At 35.9% G+C, this 16,523-nt stretch overlaps 1 long non-coding RNA gene across 1 annotated transcript in view; it reads right to left on the reverse strand.

The window, feature by feature from the left end:
- Window positions 1–16,523, reverse strand: part of LOC110477337 (uncharacterized) — a 347,738-nt gene extending 331,215 nt beyond the window's left edge. The window contains exon 1 of the long non-coding RNA XR_004147743.2: window positions 16,428–16,523. This is a non-coding gene — a long non-coding RNA (uncharacterized LOC110477337). The remainder of the gene's footprint in view (window positions 1–16,427) is intronic.

Consider the following 16,523-nt stretch of genomic DNA (forward strand, 5'->3'; position numbering starts at 1 on the left):
AGTAATGTAGAAACTGAGGGCACATCAATGGTTTGTGTCACTTGAAACCAACATTTCACAAATATCAGCAAAATGAGACAGATGAGAGAGGAATAAAGGGTATGAGCGGCTGCCATGTGAGAAGCTACTAAGGCCAGAGCTGGCTCCTGAGCTGTTGCTCTGACAGGGCCACCAGGAAAGGAGAGGACAGGCTTGGATTTCCTCACGCACATACCTTCAGTGTTCATTTCTGATGCCTGTGAGGTGTCTGTCCTGCTCTTCACTTCTGATAATTTACCTGCAGCACTCGGCTGGAAACTGATACCCAGACTGAAAAGTTAATAATGTTCATAGAATCACAGAAGAGTCTGGGTTGAAAGGATCCTTAAATATCATCTAGTTCCAACACCCCTGTCATGGGAAGGGACAACTTCCGCTAGACCAGGTTGCTCAAAGCCCCATCCAAAGCCTTGAACTCTTCCAGTGCCTCACCACCTTCAAAGTGAATTCCTAATATCTAATATAAATCTACCCTCTTTTAGTTTAAAGCTATTCTCCCTTGTCTTTTATTACATGCCCTTGTAAAAAGCCTTATCCAGTCTTATCATCTTCCAGGACCACTTTAAGTCCTGGAAGGTGTTAGAAGGTCTTCCTGAAATAGTATCTTCTCCAAGCTGAACAACTCTGGCTGTTACATTCCTGTGCTCGCCATTGATTTTGCCAGAAATCCATGTAAGTAGATCCATTCCCTAAATACATAGAGAACAAAGAAGCCTCAGAAATCAGGGACACAATCAGTAAGAGAAACCCTAGACCAGAGTATTGCAACATTCAAAGAAAAAAACCTGTTTATTTTTTTCTTTTTTTTCTTTATTTTTTAATATTTTTTAAAATATCTCTGTTAGGCTCGAGTTGCACATGTTGTTGGATTTAGAAAAAAAAGATTGTAGTATTAGTGAGGAGCAATTAAGCTTATTCCTCTTGTTAGCACATTCTAGAGACAAACAAGTGTAGGATATATTTGCTGTACATTTGGAAGGGTGACATCATTTGGCACACTTCTCAGCAATGCTTCTCTATGATGAAAACGAGAGAATTCCTTCAGGGTGTCTTAGTCATAGCCTTTCATCTTGCAAATAATTCATATTAACATGAGACCTTCAATATTGTTTCACCTACTATTTCTCTTGTGTAGGAAATAATGTACTTGGTGGAACCCACTATTGATAAGGTTTCATCAAATATTTCGCAAGTTTTTCTCAGACATATTCAGGGAAACCTATCCCACACTGGAAAATAAAAAAGTAAACAGATAAATAATGGTTTTTGATATAGAACAATTTACATTTCATTTCTTAACAGTCCACCCTTACACAAATATTTACCCAAGCTTTAATCTAATAAGTAGCCTCATGATTGTTCTCCAGTGAAGCAGAGGACCAGCACCAAGGGTGTCCAGCAATTGAGTGCAATCCTGTGTCTGACACCTTTAAAGTGTTTGTACTTCCTATTGCTGTACAACAAATTTCATTCAACATAAAATTCCTCAAGTACAAAAAGAAATGTGTATTTATAAGAAAATGAGGTTTTTTCGTTTTCTGGATAAAATCTCATGTGTGTTGGAAATGTTTTTTGCAGTGTAGGGCCATTTTTGCAGTGCGCCCTGTACACTCTTCAGCTACCTTGCTTTAAATCAGCTGGAAGCCAAATAATACTAAGAAATATAAAGGTGAAATCTATTAATTCATCTCTGCTTTTGCAGGTTCTAGATGAGACACGGGTCACTCAGTCATAACAGAAACCTCAAAGACTCAAATGAAAAGGTAATTTGGCACTTGTTATGCACTGTGGCTTCCAACAAAATACCTGAGCTCCATACACAGAGCGTGGTCTTGAGATGCCACTTAATGTGAAGGATCAGCAGAAGTCCAACTGGCCTGCTGATCAGGGAAAAGCTGCATAAGGTTTGGAGGACAACAGCAGAAACAGGTGTTTCTGACACCCTGCTTCTTGCAGGTTCAGGGGTCTGAGGTGTTGCTCTGATGAAGGCTGAAGCACCTTTGTTCTGCTGCAGACAGGGAGGCTCTGGAAGAAGAACTGGCAGAGCTGTTCCAGCACAAACCCCTGTGCTGACTCAACTTTGGTTAAACTACATTGATTACTGCACTAAATATTCTATCACAAGTCAATTTCTATGAGCAGCAAGTGACTAAAGAATACATTGTCAGCCCTTAACATGTGTTAGGTCATGCTTTAGAGCAACAGGAGAAAGGAACCATAAAATATATTTATATATCACCAGTAAGACAATATTACCGTGCACTTCATAATGTTTCTGTATGCAGGATCTCCTCAGGATTGCTGTCTCCACCTGCTCCCTCTAGACAGTGATGCAGTGTGCTCTGTGGATGTTGCAGAGAGTGTTAGTGCTCACTCCAATGTCCTAAGACACTTTGTCAGGCCTGGTCTTGTCCTCTTTGCTCCAGTCGTTCTTATCGTCTTCTTTCAAGGGTTGCAACATCCAGGATTAAATAACACCATGTTCAATGCTTTCTACTGCATTTAATGGATTTTCTACTGCAATTACCTAACCTCTTAACTGAACTTTCTAAATATCATATCTCAGGCAATTCTGAAATATATAATTTTTTACATATAAAATGGAATGATGTCCACTGGAATGAGGAAGCCAAATTGCAGAATGATCTAAAGAATTGGATTTTTCACTTAAAATTTGCTCAAAGGAAGGATTTGATTCCCCTTTTCCTAATTGAACATGCTGATTACCAACACATGAAGAAGTAAGAGATGTTTCCCTCTCCTTTCACTGTGCTTTTCTTGGTGTAAAGAAAGCACACCAAGACAATGATTTCCAGTCAAGATCAGTGAAGGATAGGACTTATGAATTAAAAAGAAACCAAAGTGTGCAGTAGTGCATAGAAGAGGATAATTCCACACATAGACAAACAAATGCTCAGGAACTTCACTTGTGGAAATTTAGTTCAGATCCAAGAAAGATTTGACAAAGAAGGTGGGAGTTATTTTCCTGAACATTTTCATATATCTGGCTTCAGCTTTTCAGGAGACTGCAGAGACATACAGAAGCTTAAGAACTAAGATTTTGGGCTCTACCTAAAAGGATATGGGTCCTTAGCTAAACTAAGCTTTTGGCATGGTGTAACTTGAATTATTTAATTTAGGTTACTAAAATTTTCAGGGCAACACTTTTTATCTTGTGGAAATATAAAGTTGCTTTTCTTCAAGAAAAGTAAAAGGAAAAAAAATGAAAGTAGTTTTTAAATCTCTGTACTGTTTTCCTCAATTAAAAAAAATGTTTTCCTTTTTAACTTAACACATACAAAAATTTCTGTTGATTGAGAAATAGTTTATGAAAGAATGCAATTACTTTCTTGGCTGCTCACTTTGATTCCTTTTCTCCTTGGCATTGGTATAGGCTTTCCAGGAATTTGAAGATTTAGAGACAATAATTTTGTTTATGGGGCATTTCATTCAGTATTTCTGTTCATTGGTAAATCTTCCCTTTCAGTTTCCTGTGCCTACCATTAATCTCCAATGTACAGCACAGCAGAGAAGGTAGTTAAGCAGCTTACAAGAAGGCAAACTGGCTGCATGAACAGTCTGGTGCTTCTTTGACAGCCTGACAAGCTTGCCTTCCTATTGAATATACAGGATTGTGGCTCATTTCTTAGCAATGCAGAAAGTCTTCCCTTTCACCCTCTGAATATCAGTTTTGTCTAAAACAGCTTATTAAAAAAAAAAAAAAGATTAAAGACATTGGTCTTCAAACTTATTCTTTTTTAAGCAACTCTCTGAAGCAACCTTCACCATGTGCCTGGAGATAAAATATAATCTGTTTTCAAATATTTCATATAGTCACTTCATGCATTTTAAGCACTTAGACTATCCAAGTGCACTGCCCTCTGTGAGGAAGTGTGGTATCAGCTGGATTCTGCATATGCTTCTCTGTAATGTTTTCATGATAATGCTAATACATACTTCCTCCTTTTTGTCACGAGTAAGCTTCCAAATTCCTACTCACAAATCTTAACATTCTTTTCTTCAGAAGAGCAGAAACGGAAGAGATTAAAAATAAGCAGAGTAGGGAGGACCTGCAACATTCCTGGAAAGGGTTAAAGCTTCACTTGTGGAACCATGAAGGGTACATATGTGAAAGCTTATATGGCTCTTTTCATCAGCAACAAAAATGATGAAGACTTGTTTTTACCTTTTTTAAACCCTCTTGGCAATTCTTGCAGGAGTTTTTCACATACTCCTTGCTACCTTCTCTCCTCCTGTGTCTTCCACGTGCTTTGGCTGGACAAGCAGCAGCATATGCTGCAGCAGATTTACAGCTGCACATGTGCTGACTGTCCAAACATACATGTGTCTTACTGGCCAGATGGCTGCTCCCTCCTGAAACAAGCAAATTACTGGATTACAAAGCCTCTTCCTTCAAGGAAATGCTGATTAGAGCTACCGTTAGAACCAGGCATTCATTCATATAAAATGAGTAAGAACTTCTAGTATTTGAGAAAATAAGTTTTTTAAACTTGGTTATGAATGGACAAAAAATGCCAGGGATGGCAACAACACGCAGACAGATGGAGAGTTTTTTCTTTCCCTCTCCTTTGTGAAAGATATGCCCAGATTTCTCATTGAACCATGGTTAACGGGAAGGGTAGCTAAGTGGAGAGATGTCTTCTAAGAGCATTCATCACACAAAGCAAGTTCTGAAGGCAAATTTTGCCCAGAGGGACCAGAGAGAAGATACCTTCCCTGTTGATCAATCCACAGCAGAGGATTATAGTTACTCTTCTAATTCAGACCATGTTGAGCTCGGTGGGCTTAACTATAATGACAGCGAAAGATTTAAGCAGCATTACTAACAGTGGTACTGTGAATAAAAATGTTCTGTTTAAAACATCAATCTATTGAAAACGTTAATCCCCCTTATGTTATTCTAAATGTGCATTAAAAAAATCAGAGAGCAACAATTTCTTAAGTTGCTGCAGAGGAGATGTAAATTCTGACTTTGCAGTGCTTGTTCTGATGAAGAGGAAAGGAATTTTTATGCCTGTCCTGACAGATGAGATGATCCCTTGCCTACCTTTAGACATCCATCATGCAGGCATTTACATCTAAGTTGGTCACTATCAGGATCTTTACAACTAATGGGAAGAAATGAGTATGTAAAGGGTTTGGCTGAACTGTTTTATTTGTTTCTTTTAAGATGGCACAAACTGAGCCTTAGAATTTCATATTCATCTCCACTGATTAGAGAAGTGACAAAAATATATTTCAGTCATAATTAATTTTGCACTAGAGACAAAAATATTGCCAAAAAATCAATGTTTTAATAAAAAATATTAGCCAGATTATAATGAAATTTGAATGTAATTTTCATTAGTTTGTTATTGTTGGTGGTTTGCTTTGGTTTTTTTTCCCAGCAATTTAAATGTTTTTTTTTTTAAACACAGACTGATTCTGGACATAATCAACATTAGCTAGAACATAACACTTCTTAAATAATAAGAAGAAATTTATTTTCTGGTATTTTCTCTACTATCTTTCCTATACAGTATATTTACATCAAGATCAAAAGAAAGCAAATTTAAGCTCTTCCTGGGTTTAGCCAAATCATCTATTCACCTGCTCACCCCCAGTACTCATCTGCTATTCTCTGTACCTCTCTGTGGTCCCCTGCCAAAAGGAATCCCATTTTGGTTTTAGGATGCTTTAATACAGCAATCTTTGGTATAGCATCTGTTTTCATCAGCTCCTTTAGCTTTTCTGCCTTGAGCACTTTGAAAGTGTCTGATGAATGAGCTGCCCAGTGGTACAGTTTCATGGTCCCTCATCAGTGGGGATCTTATTGGTGATTTCAGTGAGCTCACAAATTTAGAGGGGCTTAAGTCTCTCGAGAGTTATTGCTACAGCTCTAATAAGAAGGTGTTGATAGGCCTTTGGCAGCATTTTACAAGGCTGACTCAAGGTTATTCGCATTCTTTTCCACTGTACTTACAGCATATTATTTGTATTGCCATATTTTTGCTGCTGAAAAAATTATGGAGAATCTTTTTATACTCCAAAGGACAATGCCTAATCCTCTTCTGTATTTTCCCCATTTTATACTTCCAAGTAATCATTTTTTTGGGGAGGATGGCGCATCTTGCTTATGTTCAGAAGATTTTCTATAACTGCTCTTCTTAGAAGAAGGAAATATACTTCTGCTCCTCATAGCCTAGTCTTATCTTGATTTTATTACTGTAAATTAATTATGGGAGAATGATGAGTCATCATGACAAGGTGGCTATAGAAAATTACATTTAATCAAATTAATCTTACATGAAGTTAAGATTCTCTTACACCACAATTTTTCTATGTCCCTTGATGGTTTAATATTTCTTCCGACTTTATTACCTGCAAGTTAAAATGTTAAGGAATGTAATTCCTTCATGTTTAAGAAGAAGTGTGTGAACACGTGAAATATAAATCATATGTATGCAAGCATAGATCACCAAGCATACAAGGACAATAAATTCTTTCTTTATATGAGTAGTTGAAAAGATACTCCAACAGTTGGATATCTGTGGAGGGGTATTTTATTTAGCTAAAGACAACTGACAAAGCAACTGCTCTATGTTTTACTGTGTTTGTAACTGTCTGCCCACTTGTAACTGTCAATCATTTCATAAAACATCTTTGATCAGCCAAAGACATTGCCCCTGTGTTCCTCTGGAACTTGTAGAATGTAGCAGGTCATGTACATATATATGAAATTAAATAATTGAAAGAGAGCTATTCAACTAAGAACACATACATTGTATCATAAGAGTAACTTTTTTTTTTCTTTTAAAGCTACTGTGCAACAGCCTTAGTGGAAAAATAAATAGCTTTATATACTTTAAGGTAATTTGACAGTAATGAGGGAAGCTGATGGGGCTCGGGGAGAGAGCTGTAGACCTTTCATGCAGCAGTCTTTTTGGAGGCATAAGACACCACAGAAGGCAGATGCTTTTGTTTGAATTGCAGCATGTCATGCAGATGTACACTGGGCTTTACCAAGTGTAATATCTGAAAGAGCTGTCAAAAGTAATAATCCAACCACAAAGCCAAGTCTGTAATTTTAAAAATATTTGCATGTTGCCTCTGCTGCCTCATATGATGGCATTAGAAGAGCACAGAATTTGAATTTGTGTAAGGTGCTCACATCCCCACAAAGTAGGGATTATTTCGTGTCGCAGTGGTAGGCTCCCAGAATGCCAAGTCATTTGCACTGCATGAACAGATTGCATAATTATCTGTTGACTTTCTTGAAAAGAGAGTTGGCAGTGCAGTGTGATTAGGTTTTCCAGAGCTGGCAAATGCATAGTTGAGGAGGCAGACACATGAGGACCATAGCAGTGAAATTTTTAATAATGAGCAGAACCTCTTGGGACAATTTTTTTAAATATAAGGATGAAACACCTCAAATGTGAGATATTTGTTTGGTTGATTTAACATGTGATGCTAAATTGAATGAATGTGAATATGGGCTGGGACTACCGTATTGCTGAATAAGGTTGGAAAGGTATCCTACTAGCAATGTTCTTGTCTTACTGAAAAAAAAATATATTTTTTATAAATCTTTTGGTGTTGCCATCAGAAAAATACGACTGAAATATTTTTAACTCAGGCTTGACAAATTACAAAGAACCTGTAATACTACTTTTTAACCTCTTCGGCAAGCCCTGCAGCCCTTTGTAGATGCTTGGGCTGTCTTTACCTGCTCTACAGAATGATATTAGCAGCATTGCAGTTGTGAGATCACTTCTCAGTCATCTGTGGAGAGCTGGCTGAAGATCTGCCATTGCATCTATATTGTTATGTTTAGGTTAGGTGGCTCTTCCTTGTATCTATCATAAGTATGGAGCATTTTTCTTTTCCTTAATTTAATGAAAAGTAGTAAAGTAAAACTGTTAGAATATGACATCAGGAAAAAATCCCAGTTTAGATGTCCAGTTTTCTAAGTACAAATATATATTACATAGAAAATAAAAGTGCAAAAAATTTAAAAATACCTTTAAATAATTTCCATCAAGTAAGCCTTCTATATGCTTACTGGATAATGTGCAGATGACAGATATTCTATAGATTAAGGATTGTGGAATTTTAAAATTCTGGCAGTGTATTTCCATAGGCATGTTTGAAAAATCTTTGAATCCTTTCAACCATTTTTCACTTCTGATTGGAAATCAGGTATTGCAAGGTGCATATGAAAGTAAGTAATTGATTCAGAAGGGAAATCAGAGGTTAAAACTGCAATTTTCTCCAAAGGAAGCCTCCCATGTTTTGAATTTTTAGTAGCTGTCTGTGTGTTATTAACAACCGTACTTAGATTTGACAGGCAAGTAATAATGTGGTTATTCATCTCAAAGACAGTGGACCAGAATACATTTCTGGCTCTATAAATGCATTTTAAAAGCTGAAAGACAAATTTCATTACAATAAAGAATGGGGATTTGGTAAATGTAATCTTTGGGTTTTTATTGGTAGATAAATCTTTCTTTTCCTACAGCTGATGTTTAGATTTTAAAAAGTTTAATAAATAAAGTATGTAGTCCCCTATTTATTAGTAACACTAATATTTGAAAGCTGCAAGTGCTGCATCTATTTCAGGATACATCTGTCAACCCATCCTGCATGCAATGACACTGAACACAGCCCAGTTACACCAGTTTGAACCTAGTTCCACAGGAATGCATTATCTTCCCTGAAAAAATATTGTCCAGACAGAGCTAAAGATAAGACAAATGATGAAACCCTGTTCCAAATAAAACCTACTGGAATTTGTCCATAGGTTTATAGAGGTGCCCATGTAATGCCCCAGGTGGATATTTTAGAACATCAGACACACGCTCAGGTGTATTGACTGTGGTTGTTTCCTCTCATGGCATATTTTGTAGTGTGCATTTTCCTTACATCAATTTGATCCTTAGTTTTCAATAGCTAAAATTTTAAGCAACAAAAAATTGAGCTTAATAAAAAGATATAAAATGTATTTCAGTACATTTGGCTGAATTTCCTAAAGTAATTCTGTCAGTCCTGTTATATGTAGAAATGACAAATAGAAATGAAGTGTTAGGTACTGACAGAAATAGTATTGTAAGATTTCAGTGCTTCATTGATTACTACTAAAGATTTAAAGGCAGAGTGTAAAACTTTTGGTCTCTTAAGCTCTTTGTTTTCTCAAGCATTTATTTTTAGATGCCTTTTTTGATGGTTCTGAACGGATATCTATTTTTAACCAATTAGTTTGCCTCTAATTATTCTTGTTGCTTTAATCAGAAAAAAAAGACTGTCACTTATGACTTAAATATCAGTTTAAAAAACCTGTATCATCTCATTTCCTTTAAAGTACTACATTCAAGAAATCATTGAATATATGAGTTAGGATAGCAATAACTGAAATAATAGTAGTTTCACCTGACAAGATTGAAAAAGTCCAGACATAAAGCAAGTATCCCATGTTCATGCAACTTATAAAATAAAGGCAATTCCTTAGGAATGTAATTTAATAATGATATAAATGACAACATAAAGTTGTGATCTAGTGGAAGCTGTCTCCTGCATGGTTCATAGCAAAAGAATATTTCTTCTTTTACAGCTGTCATTTTAAAATTGGTATTCATAAAATATACACAGGAAAAAAATACTTGGAATTTATTCTTTACTTTCCCCAGGGAGTGCTAAATTCTAGTTTGTTGTCATAGTCTGCATGGTATTCTTTCAGCTGAGAAACTGTGTGATGAAGGCTTATCTTGTTTATGTGAAGTTCTGCCAGATTAAGCACATTGTTCACCCCAGTCTATGAAGGAAGTGATGTGGAAGTTGTTCTCTTATTACCATAGGAATTGTGTTAAGTCCTAAAAGAGGTGGATATCTTCTAATTTTTGGCCTTTTATATTAAAAAACAGCAATACCGTAATACATTTTTTGCCATACAGCATTGGTTCACTTTCCACATGTGTGCAGGCTCTTCAAAAGTGAGGAGAAAACAAATGGATATATGGGAGTGTGAATGCTAAATGGCAAGAGAAGCAAGAAGAAAGTCATTGCAGGCACCTGACTGTCAGGTGGGAACCAGGCACAGCCAGAGCTGTGGCCCTGCAGAGGGTCATTAAAGAGCCTCTTTTGTTTCTGTTCACCCCAAGCTGCCAGGCCATCTGTAATTGTGACATAGCTGAAGCTGTCAGCTTTGGACCTTCTAGACTTACTTCTCTCATTCCCATGCTCGGTCCTTTTGTCTGACATTTCTAAGTCCTTCTCCACTCAGAAAAAAAAAAAAAAATCTGCATCCCAGAGGTTCTGTTGAAGACTTCATAAAATTTACAGAATTGTTTAACTTTGCCTTCTTAACAACATTTCTGTAAATCATCTGAATTTTACCCTTTTTTAAACTCAATAACAAATTGCAAACACAGAATAGTTTATTAAGTTGCTGCTTCAGATTTGCACTGGATTATACCATGATGAAAGATTTTGTCATGTGATAACTGTTGCTCTGGAAGATTTGTTGGACTCAATCCACCCTTGAGAAGTCTTTTAATGGCATGAACCAACAGTAATGTTGTTAGGTTCTCTGTACTTGTCAACAAGAAGGCCAGAGAATTAATGGAATTAACTGCATTTTCATTTTTTGGTCTTCCTTCTGATAATGCTAGTCTGGGATATTTCCTTTGTTATGGTCTTTATTACACGGCCATAACTCAAACAACAATTGTGATTTATAAATCACAGTGCTTTCAAGTAGTGTGACAATAAATTCTGTTTCAAAGTGCTTTTCAAAACAGAAACAGAGTTATGGACAGCAAGAACCTTTCAGAAAATGTATCTCTTTTTATCTCCTCACTGCAATTGGTCTCATCCTTTGAGCAATTACTGTTTCAGGAGTTCCCCAACCAGTAAATGAAAAAGTTAAATACAGATTGTCTGGTTTTGTCTCATGAGCAGCAATGCTTGAGAACCACATAATAAAAATAAGAAACTAGACACTAATAATTTTGGAGACAATCTTTTGTGAGCTTTGGTTAGCCCTTCATTTTCACATTAAAAAGCTTGACAAACATGTGACCATCTCTACATATCTGTCTTGTAGTTAAATCAAGAATTTCAAATTGAACACTACCAATCTGCCATCTTTCACAAGTACTCAACTCTCACAGAAACTAAATTCGTGTGACACAATCTCTCTTGAATCCCCCAAATCAGCTAATCTATAAGTAATACAGACAGAAGGCACAAAACACAGTTTATACCCTTTTATCCACCTGCTATCAAGTCAATGCACGTCTGTTATCTAACCTAAATTGTTGGCAGCAAAGTCAGAACGAGCTTTCTCACAGTGATTAGATGTCACTGCTGGCTCTGTCTCTAGCAGCATATGCTACTAGAATATATCTGTCCTATAAATTGGAAGACTTACTATACCAGATATCATTTTGTTGAATGTCAGAAGGATGGAGCTCTTTATTCACAAGGTCAGAATTACAAAGTGAAATACAAAAAGGGATTTAAAGATTCCTAATATCTGCCTAGCCAGCAGCCCATATCATTTTGTATTTTTCTTTAGAAGCTGCCCAACATTAGGCTACTTAGAACAAGGTATAATAAACCCCATGAGGAGAACTGATCTGTCCATAATCTTTTACATACTAAAATATAGTGATCTATATTATCTTGTGTAGATTTATTCCATTTTTAAATATATCTATGCCAGAAGTGTGAGTTCTGTGCATCTCTTAAAATTTTTGAATAGCAAGAACATATTGAAATTTTTACATTTACAAGCTACGTGGCTGTTTTCCAGAGTCACTTTTGCTGAGCAGTGCACAATATGCCATTTCAAATTTTTATTGATTATTCCTCCTTCTTGTATTATGGGACAAATTGTAGTGGAACATCTGCTTTACTGTTTATAGCTCATTCATTATTTCGTCTAAGCTCTTCATCCATTACTTACCCTTAATAATTTTAAATAGCCCCCAATTTTCAATTTCTTTTGATATAAATTTTTCTCTATAGATTTAATTTGTTCCTTGTCTTTGATTCAATTTGGTTCCTGCTGTATATATACTGAGTTCAGGTGTCTAGAGACATGTTCAAGCTGAAAATCTAAAGTTAATTTATTTAATGTTTTAGCACTTTTATATTTGTTTCTATTATGTTACATTACACAGGATTTAATTTCTGACCACTGCTACACTTCAAATATTTTCTTTGGCTGTCCTAAGATTTTTCCCTCAAATGTTTACATTTCATTTTCGTATCAAACTTAGATGTATAGTTTTTTATTATTTCTTATTCTTGTAGTATAAAATATCTTATTTACGACCATAACAATGTCTGAGACAGCAATCATTAAAGCCTGTGAAAACATACATATTGGCTGGTTGACTCATCTGCTCCTTAAAAAGGATTGTGTTTCTCTCTATCTCATTTGCCACCATGTGCACCAAAGAATGCAGAATTCCAGTTTTATATGCATTCTTTGAAAAGTGGTGGCTAGGTTCTGGACACGACCCAACCTCTAAATCCTCAGTACAAACCAAAATTGAGATTCTGATACCTTTAATTAGGCTTGCAGTCAAGTCTTTCAAGGTTCTTTCCATTAAAAGAATAACACAAGTTTTGGAGTCTGGTGGCAATTTCTGAAGCATTACAGTTAATTATTGTTGGTGTAAGGCAAGTTCTTGATAGAAGACCAACTCATCACGAGTACCAATTAATCTTTATCACTGTCCTAGACCAGGAGAGAAAGGCAATTCTGGTGGCAGAGAAGCTAAATAGCCTTCTGTTGATGAATGTCTGTTTTCATCTACCTTATGAAAGTCCAAGATATTCAAGGTCCTAATTTAAATCACTGAAGCAGAATGTATAAAGTTTGGTAGCATAAACCCAGTCTTTGTTTTCCTTTCTGCAGGGGCATTACTACAATACAATTGAGTGAAGACAAAAGGAAGGAGTTGGAGAGTGATGTTAAAATTATACACCTACTGGCTGTGGTTATTTTTGCCAAAATAATAAAAAGGCAAGTTAGAGTAATAGTAAATTCCTGCTATGCTACACCCAATCTAAAAGTAACATTGTTTCTATTACTACAACTGCTTCATATTCATTTTTAATATAAAATCACAAAGAAAAAAAAAAAAAAAAACAAAAGAAAAATTACAAAAACATACACATAAAGACAAAACTTATAAACTTAATTCCAGAATTTAAAATGCATCAATTCTTGGGTAAGCAGTCTTCCCAAAACACCTAACAATTTTATGTCCAAATCCTACAGGTATTCATTTTCTCATTTGAGAAACACCACTGGACATAGTCCAGCAGATTACTTTATACCATGACTCTCGTGCTTCAAGAACAACCAAGAAAAGCTTCCCTTTCTTTTTCATGCAGTCATTTGTTAGACATTTCTTCTAGCGATGGGGAATTTGGGATCATTTATTTCCAAGAGAACATGCTACGCATAAGACTATGGATTTTTCTCCAGCGCACCTCTCACTGAGTGCCAAAAATTCCTGGACTGCTAACAGAAACTATATAAGCATTTTTGTTGACTGAAATATTGTTAAAAAAATTCCTCCAACCTTTCTGCCTTTTAGGGACTGATGCAAAGATTTTTGAAATGCATTCATTACTCTTCCAATGATTTCTATGACCTTTTGACCATTTTCTTGGAATAGTTTGAGGGAATAATTAATCTGTGATCAAATAGATAAAATCCTGAAGGTTTCTGAAGCTACATGCTAGCACCTCAAACAAGAACATATTCTTCACTGAATTCAGTGGAGAATCCAGAATAAAATCTGAGTTAATTATTGAAGACTGAGACCTGAACAGGGTGCTGGTACAGAAGCTTTTGTCGTTACTTCATTTTACTTTATTTTCCTTTCTCTGGTTTTGAAGTATTGAAGTCACAAATTATAGCATCTGCTTTTAATCAGAAGTATTTTTTACTATTTACCACCTCCTGGCTACTTTAGCTTTTCTTCTTGCATGAGAGATAAAATGCTTAACCACTGTAAATAATATGTCAGAACCATACCCATTCATCTGAGAATTGCAAATCTCTTTATCTGCTTCTTCTCTCATTTATATTAAACTCACACTCATAAGGTTTTAATTCCTTCATTAAACTTCCTTTCAAAAGGAATTTTTCAAATTTTCTTTGCCATGAACAAATAATACCATCCTGTTGCCATATCCTTTGCCACCTTTGCTCAGCACCCAGTATCAATACAAAATTCAATAGCTAATATATTGAATTGTTGGGAAAAGCAACATAACCCATGACAAGGTCATTCTTTCCCTCTCAGGCTGCCAAACATACACAAACAGTGGCCAGCAGTGAGGACAAGGAACAACTTTGGATCCTGCCAGGCTGCTGTGGTGCTTGACCACAGTGTACATGTCAACACACGGAGCACGGTGTGCAGGATAAACACACACGTGATTGTGCAGACACCCATCCAACCTGGGCTGTTTGCCACTGCACTCATTTACTGATTATTAGAGCTATTGACTTTACAGACAATAAAATAAAATGTTTTTTCTCTAGCAATATTTGATCGTAATACTTCTTTTTAGATATGTCTTGAACTGGAAAATATGATTTTCAGGAAGCAGTACAATTACAGAGATATGCACATTTGGGTCTTCAAAACCACTTCTCAGCCATTTACTTGCTTTACAGGAACCTTTTTTACTGGTATTTAGAGACTCTTAGTTTTTCAAAGAATCTTAGGTGGATATTAAATACCCTAGGCAAAAAGCGGTTCGTCCCTTTACCAGGAGCAAATACTTCCAGCAGAAAAAGATTTGAAGCAACAGATGAACTTCTCTGTAAGTACTTCCAAAATTGTGGTTTTATTAATGTCTTTCATCTCAGCTGACAGGATAATTAATCATAATTATAAAGATAACCTGAGTTCGTGAGGCTCGCTCTGAAATAGTCATGAAATTAATTTCTAGATGGCCTTTGTATATACAGCAGGGTTTTCAACACTTGTGAGAGAAAATGCCTCCACTGAACACAAATATTGAAAATGACACTCATCTTTTCTCTGGCTAAAAAAGAAATTTGACCAAATAAACAAAATACAGGTCAGATTTTCAGCTGCATAATTTCGAGAATGCCAGCAGTAAATTACTGTGCTGAACAGCTATATAAATATGTATATGTCATGGAAGCATGTATAATTTCCTAGAAATTTTGTCAAATACTTACTATACTATCCAACAGGTAGAAGGAATTTATTATCAGAATCGATTTTAGAGAAGAGAAACATCTCTGTGTGCATAGGATTTACCTGCTACTGGCTTTGTATCCAGGGCAGAATGTCATAAAAGCAGCCCATTAACACTGAGCTTTTTCAGTGTCCCGGAACTGGGACCGCAGCCTTCACAGATGCTCTGCTCAAGGCAGGTTCTCTTTATGATAAATGCAGAGAAACATGCATTTTTAAGGTGTAATTCATCTGGCTTGTTTAAAGCAGTCACTTTAAGATGTGATGAATCATACCTTAGACTCCATTGGCAGTACTAATGAAAATTCCTTAGCTGTAAAGGATGTCTATGCTGACTGACTTAGACAAATTGAGCCCAAGAAGCTTAATATGGTGTAATCATTATGGTTTCCATTAGCAATTGTGCTAAGCCTTGCTGTATACATATGGGCAATTATACTTTTTGAGAATTAAGGCACCTAAAATTAATAAGCTTTCTCAAAGTCTGGGAACCTTGACTTTTCAGTGAAGGATAGACAGGCATCAGAATGAAAGCAGGTGTCTTTTGGCAATATTGGTTTTAATTTCTCTGTGTGTCAGCTGTTACATATATAAATTGTGAATTATAATGTTAATTTTATTATTACCTGGTTTGTCTTTATTCATGCAGATTTATAAAGTGCTTGCTAAATGCAAAATGATACAAATGCCAAGTATTATTAGCTGTGTTATTTCTCTTTATTACTGTCACCTACTTATATGTATTTTCAACTCAGTTTAAATTTTCACCCCCAGGTCATATTTCCATTCTAACTACATTAGATATTTAACTGTCCATCACTGTGCCATGAGCCCTCCGAATTTTCACATCAGTACATTTGTGATTCAGAGCATATCCCACAATGCCCTTTTCCGTTCTATATTGAATGCGCTTTCCATATGCTATTAAAGATTCAGCATCACAAGCTATCATTTTATTAATTTTAAGACACTTTTTTTATCAACAGATGAACAATCATGATGATTAAAAATGCTTCTCCTCTCAAGGGCTTGTACAGTATTTTGCATTCTCTGGCATGTTGATTAGTTATGTTGATTGAAAATGAGTGAAAAACAGAGACAACTTATTAGCCAGTTTAGTTAGCTGCTACTTACATTAATGAAAACGTCTGGATGCATGCCCATTAAGGATACTTGGGAGATCAGAGGTTGGGAAGTGATTCCTTTGCTTCTCTCTGCTGACAGCTTGGA

The sequence above is a fragment of the Lonchura striata genome, chromosome 1 (genome assembly GCF_046129695.1).
Source record: "Lonchura striata isolate bLonStr1 chromosome 1, bLonStr1.mat, whole genome shotgun sequence".
Taxonomy (NCBI): domain Eukaryota; kingdom Metazoa; phylum Chordata; class Aves; order Passeriformes; family Estrildidae; genus Lonchura; species Lonchura striata.